At 41.1% G+C, this 6,000-nt stretch overlaps 1 long non-coding RNA gene across 1 annotated transcript in view; it reads right to left on the bottom strand.

Moving 5' to 3' along the window:
* Positions 1-3,297: 3,297 nt before the first annotated feature.
* LOC127487911 (uncharacterized) overlaps positions 3,298-6,000 on the bottom strand; it is an 84,559-nt gene continuing 81,856 nt past the window's right edge. The window contains exons 3-4 of the long non-coding RNA XR_007915183.2: positions 5,759-5,841; positions 3,298-4,160 (exon numbers count right to left, since the gene is read on the bottom strand). This is a non-coding gene — a long non-coding RNA (uncharacterized lncRNA). The remainder of the gene's footprint in view (positions 4,161-5,758; positions 5,842-6,000) is intronic.

Genomic DNA, 6,000 nt, shown 5'->3' with positions numbered 1-6,000 from the left:
CATTCAGTTGGCCACCTGCTATGGTTTGAATATGACTTGGATGTCTTCCCCAAGGGTTCATGTCTGGAAGCTTGGTCCCCAGTGTGGTGATGTTAAGAAGCAGTGGGATGTTTGAGAGGTGGGAGCTACTTCGGGGTCATTAGGTTATTAGGGACACTGCCATAGAAAGGGATTAACATAGATGCTATAGGACCCCAGCCACTCTCTGGCTTTCTCTCTTGTCATATTGTCTATCTCTCTCTCTTGCACATGGTCCCACCAATGTGATGCCACCACCATGATGCTTCGTAGCCAGAGGACACCTCATGAGAACCAACACCGTGCTGTCTGCAATTCCATCATCCAAAACTGTGAGTTTAATAAACCTCTTTTCTTTATAAAATGCCCAAATTTAGATATTACAGAATTTTTTTAAAAAACTGGCTAAGACAGCAACCCATGTCAAAAAATATGGTCACACAGCTACCTAAAAAGCATAATTTCCATATGCTTTAAAATGTCCATGATTCATCTATAGGTCTATTCATTTCCCAGTCTTCTAATTTATATATTTTAATAATCCCCAAGCAGCTATCCTTGCATTCATTGTCCCTTTTGTTGTTTTACTGTGAGCTACGTGCTACCTGTTCTTGAGCGCTGTGCATTTTTTTTTCCCTTGGCAGAACATTCTATCAAATTAGATGTTGTGGTTGCAACGTACTGTCCTAAGTCATGCATCTGACCTGGGATCCATTTACTGAAAAGTATACCTTTCTTTTAGCTTCACATCATCATTTAATTGCAGTAGACAAAAAAATGGTTTTCTTGGCCAGTTGGCATGATAGAAGGTTACATGGTCACTGACCCTCATCTCTACAGCTGTTTCCCAGCTCTTTGCAAAGCCCAGCTCTCTGGATACTCAGTAATGGCATACAGCCAATCAAGGCACATGCTTTTTAACTGTGTACTTATTTTACAACAAATAGTATTCAACAGTAGCCACAGAAGACTTGCATTTCCCTGCATCTTCACAAGGGGATGAGTGTCCTAGGAGAGGTCCTAGGTTACGACAGCTGCAAATCATCCAGGCCACTGAGACGATCTGGAGGCCTGTTGGTTCTCCTCTCTAGGGAACCTCTCTAAAAGTAGGAGATAGTTCTTTTCTCCCTTTGAAAAGAAAGGGGAAATTTCCTAGGTGATCTTCCAAGGTGCTTTCAAGTTCTGATGACTCTTTGATTCCCTCAGTAGTCACTTTGAATAGTAATTTCTACCAGATTGTTATGATCTTGCAGCTGAATGTACACTCATATGCATGGATGAATATTCAATGTATCTATGCACAGTACACTTTTAAAAATGAGTATAATTTTAATATCCCTATACTATACAAAGGGTCCTCAGAATTTTACTAATAAATACATTGGCATCCTTCACTACTTTCTAATCCAACATGGAAGAACTATCTGGTTTCTGTTAAGGCTGGATGAATTAAAAAAGACTACAAGATTGCAACTGGGCAAATATCCTGAAGTCTGGCTGCTTACTCAAATCTTGTGCAAATTTCTGTAGACTGCTCAATTGATCTGGAACAAGAGGTTAGCCTGCAAATATTATGGACCTTGACATATCTTTTCATCTGCTGTTTTTCCTATCAGCTTATAAGATAAATTTGAGATAGTTCAGTTAAATGAGAAGTGTTGGGATAAAACCCCTAAGCCAAGTGGGAGGAAAGAGTGCTATGATACTGGTCACACAAGGGATCAGATTAAGCATATTGTAATGGGTATGGTAAGTACCATATTTTATCAGGGGATTTTTTTCATATGCTGCGAGACATCCACAGTGGATATTTACATCCAACCAGAAAATATAATATGTTTCACCAATGATTTCATATCGATGGAGAGGGACTGTTTTTGCAGAAGGAAATCTCTGATTTGTGAGGCTCTGATTAAGTTTTACAGTCTTCTAAAGTATGACTTCTACTGAAACTACTTATGTGTGGCCAGAGGAGTGAGGACGAGGGGACTGAATCTGAATTGTTGTGTCCATTTTTCATGGCTTTTTTTGTTTGTCTGCTTTGTTTGAAAGATGGGGGTAGGGAGAGAAAGACAGAGAGAGAGAGAGAGAGAGAGAGAGAGAGAGAGAGAGAGATCTTTCATCTATTTTCCATCTGCTGCCTCAGTTCTCAAATGCCCACAATAGCAAGGGCTGGGCCTAGATGAAGCCAGAAACTAGGAACTCCATTCAGGTCTCCCATGTGGGTGACAGGGACCTAAGTACTTGAGCTTGAATCTACTGCCTCCAAGAATGCATTAGTAGGAAAGCAGAGGTAGGACTTGAATTCTGGCACTCCAGTGTGGGATGTGAGCATTCCAAGCAACAGCCTAATTGCTTTGCCACAACTCCAGTCCCTCACCATGGTTTTTATTTTTATTTATTTTCTTAAAAATTTATTTTATTTATTGGAAAGTCAGAGTTAGAGAGAGAGAGAGGTCTTACAGAGACAGAGAGAGGGAGAGACAGAGAAAGAGGGAGGTTTGCTATCCATTGATTCATTCCCCAAATGGTGCAATGGCTGATGCTGGGTCAGGAGCCTCTTCCGGGTCTCTCAAGTGGGCGTCAGGGGCCCAAGTACTTGGACTATCCTCTGCTCCTTTCCTAGGCACATTAGCAGGGAGCTGGATCAGAAGTGGACCAGCCGAGTCTCAAACTGGCACCCATATGGGAGGCCAGCAGGTAGCAGCTTAACCCACTATTCCACAATGCCAGCTTCACCATGGTTGTTAACCCATCTATTTTCTTCTTGGGGTGGATGTTGTGTTGCAGCAGATTAAGCTACCTCTTGTGACACTGGCATACCGTATCAGCATGCCTTGTTTGAGTCCTGGCTGCTCCACACTGATCTGGCTTCCTGCTAATGTACCTGGAAAGCAAGTGGAAGCTGGCCAAAATACTTGGTTCCCTGGAGCCCACGAGTGAGACCAGGATGGAGTGCCTGGCTCCTGCTCTAGCCTGGCCTAGACCTGTGTGTTGTGGCCATATGAAAAGTAAGCCAGTGGATGAAAATTGTCTCTCTCTTTATCTATTTCTATCTCATGCATGCGTGCACATGTGTGCCTTCTAACTCTATTTTACTGTCATTTTGGCTTTCAAATAAATATTTCAGAAGTATTCTTAATGTTCAATATTTTAATAAGCTGGAAATGGATAGAAGACTATACGAAGGAGTCTTTTAATGTTCTTGTCATATATATATATTTTAAGATTTTATTTATTTATTTGCAAGATAGAGTTACAGACAGTAAGAGGGTGAGACAGAGAGAAAGGTCTTCTATCTGCTGGTTCACTCCCCAGTTGGCCACAACTGCTGGAGCTGTGCTGATTCAAAGCCAGGAGCCAGTAACTTCTTCCGGGTTTCCCACTCAAGTACAGGGGCCCAAGCACTAGGGCCATCTTTCACTGCTTTCCCAGGCCAGAGCAGAAGCTGGAAGAGGAACAGCCAGGACTAGAACTGGAGCGCATATGGAATGCCAGCACCACAGGTGGAAGATTAACCTACTGCACCACAGCACCAGCCCCTACTTGTATATTTTTGTAAAAATATTGTGGTACATTGATTTGACTAATAGACTTAGCCCTTATAAATAGAAATAATGGTCAAGGACTGATTTGTTAGTGGGAAAGGAAACATTTGTAATATCCCAAACATTTGTCTATCATTGCTGTCCATTTTGCCCTCTTTAGTTTTGTGAAGTAATGGTCTTATCATCACATATCAATTCTAACTCGTGCTGTTATGAACAATGTGATATAAGAAAATCCATTTTCTAAGAAATGAATACATAGGTAAAGCAAACTGTCATGGCAAATAATCAACATTGAATCTCCCCAGGTGACTTGTGTAAATTTCAAAAATTAGTATTGACTTCACCTGCTTCTTGAACAACAGCAGAAAACACAGACAGCTGGTTGCAGAGATTTGGAACACAATTACAATTAGCAATTACTGCATGGTTTCTAAACAGGAAGTTCATGGGCAAGACCTTAGAATGCTTTCAGTGTTCAACTACATATTTTTTTCATCCCATAAGTCTTGAAAAACATCATTGATGGATTGCTTCATGAAAACCAAAACTGTGCATTGTACTGCGAAAATCATGACTCCTGTTCCAAATTTCCTGCAGAAGGGAATATAGAGAAATTATTACAAATAGGAGACTGTGTACTAATATGCAAAGGAGCCTGAATTTCTAAAAGGTGGATGTTCTGAATTCCTTATGAGAATTTGTCAACTATCACATGTAATGTATGATTCACAAGATGCGAATCTACTCTGATTGCTTCCCATGCAGAAATATTGCAAATAAATCCTTGACGAGCTAGTCCTGCCTTTGCACCACTATAAATGCTGTTTGTCCGGTACTACATATGACAATGGGACACACTATGTATTAGCAAGTTGATCTAGGGTTGTATTCCCTAACCAGGGTCAATTCTACCTCCCAAGAGACATGTGACAATGCCTAATGATGATTTTTTTTAGTGTAAAAACTGATAGGGATGCAAATGTCTAGTACATAAGAAACAGAGGTTTGGTTTAACATCCTATTAAGCACTGGACAGCCACCACAACAACAAAAAACATATGACTGCAAATGTCAAGAATGCTACATTTGAGATACCCTGAACCAAAGTGAATGGGCACAGTTGCTGGTGGCTGGTCATATATTTCTCAGGTGTCAATAGTTGGAAAGTCTATCACCTGGATGCCGAGAGATAGAATTCTGAATGCCTCACCAGTGGGGATTCTCCTGGGTAATTTTGATTGCTCCTTATAGAAGGGTGCAGCTGGATGGAAATTTGCCTGAAGCAGAAGTCTCTTTTGTCTCTCTCTATTTATCATCATCATCATTACTTTTTTACTTTGGTTAGCAGATGTTTCTTTAGTGCTCTGACATCCTTTTTAATTTGCACATTTATTAATTTGGCTGGCTGGGAACAGAGTTCTTACCTGCTGAATGGTGCCTGTACCTTGGGGCTGGTGGCAGGCATATCAAGGGTTGTCCTGGCCCACCATCCATCACGAGGGAGCAGTTTTAACCTATAGCATCTTTAAATGGGATCATTTGATGACCAGTGCAATTTTGGCTGTTGTGCTATCTCACACTGGAAGTGAAAGGAGCTGATTGCTCCAGAGTCCATTTGTTTGGATTCTAACATGTACCCTCACGACATCCCATTTATAGCTGTGACAAAGAAGTAAGCAATTAATCAGACATCCCTTCTAACAACACTGACCTGCCAGCATTCAAATGCTTTAATTAAAACTGTGGCACAGTGTATGCCAGGGGTAACAGTCTAGCAATGTCTACACCAGGCAGGAAGCGGCTCTCTCCTCATCCCTGAAGCAAACACATTTTATGGATATCACTGGCACAGGACCTTTAATGAGAAGGAAGGGGTCTCCCGGGACAGGTTGCGCATGCTCCTGCCCAGTCTACAAAGGTAGATTACATCCCTGTGCTGGTCTAGATGCTTCAGCATAAAGCATGCCCCCCAACACAGATTTTCCTTGGCCATCCCTACTCTTGTGTTTTTCTATTTGAAACTAGCCCAAATGTGGAAGAGCCGTCTTCCACCTCTGTGTTCTAAGTCTGAATTCACCTCTGCTGCTTCAAAAATAAAATGTCAGTGCAACTTTGAGATTTAAAAATGTTAAATATCAGTAAGCACAGAAAAACTGGATTACTTTTTTTTCCTTCCAGTGTTAACTCACCCTTGCGACAGGTTTAGCCTCTTGGTATTCATGCCTGCTCTCCAACTGTTCCGCCTTTTTGTGTGCATGGGAATACCAGGATTCTAAAATCAATAAGGATGCATTTTATTCATAGAATTAGATGGTTTGGGGGAGTTCAGAAAGATTGTCACCACTCATTTTTATTACACTTCCACTTTTTTTTCCAGGTTGATGTATAATTTCATCGAAGCATGTCAGCATTCTTTGAAATATACTCCAAA

Source organism: Oryctolagus cuniculus, chromosome 2 (genome assembly GCF_964237555.1).
Source record: "Oryctolagus cuniculus chromosome 2, mOryCun1.1, whole genome shotgun sequence".
NCBI lineage: Eukaryota > Metazoa > Chordata > Mammalia > Lagomorpha > Leporidae > Oryctolagus > Oryctolagus cuniculus.
Note: the sequence above shows the minus strand (reverse complement) of the source record. Positions and strands in the feature narration are given on the sequence as shown.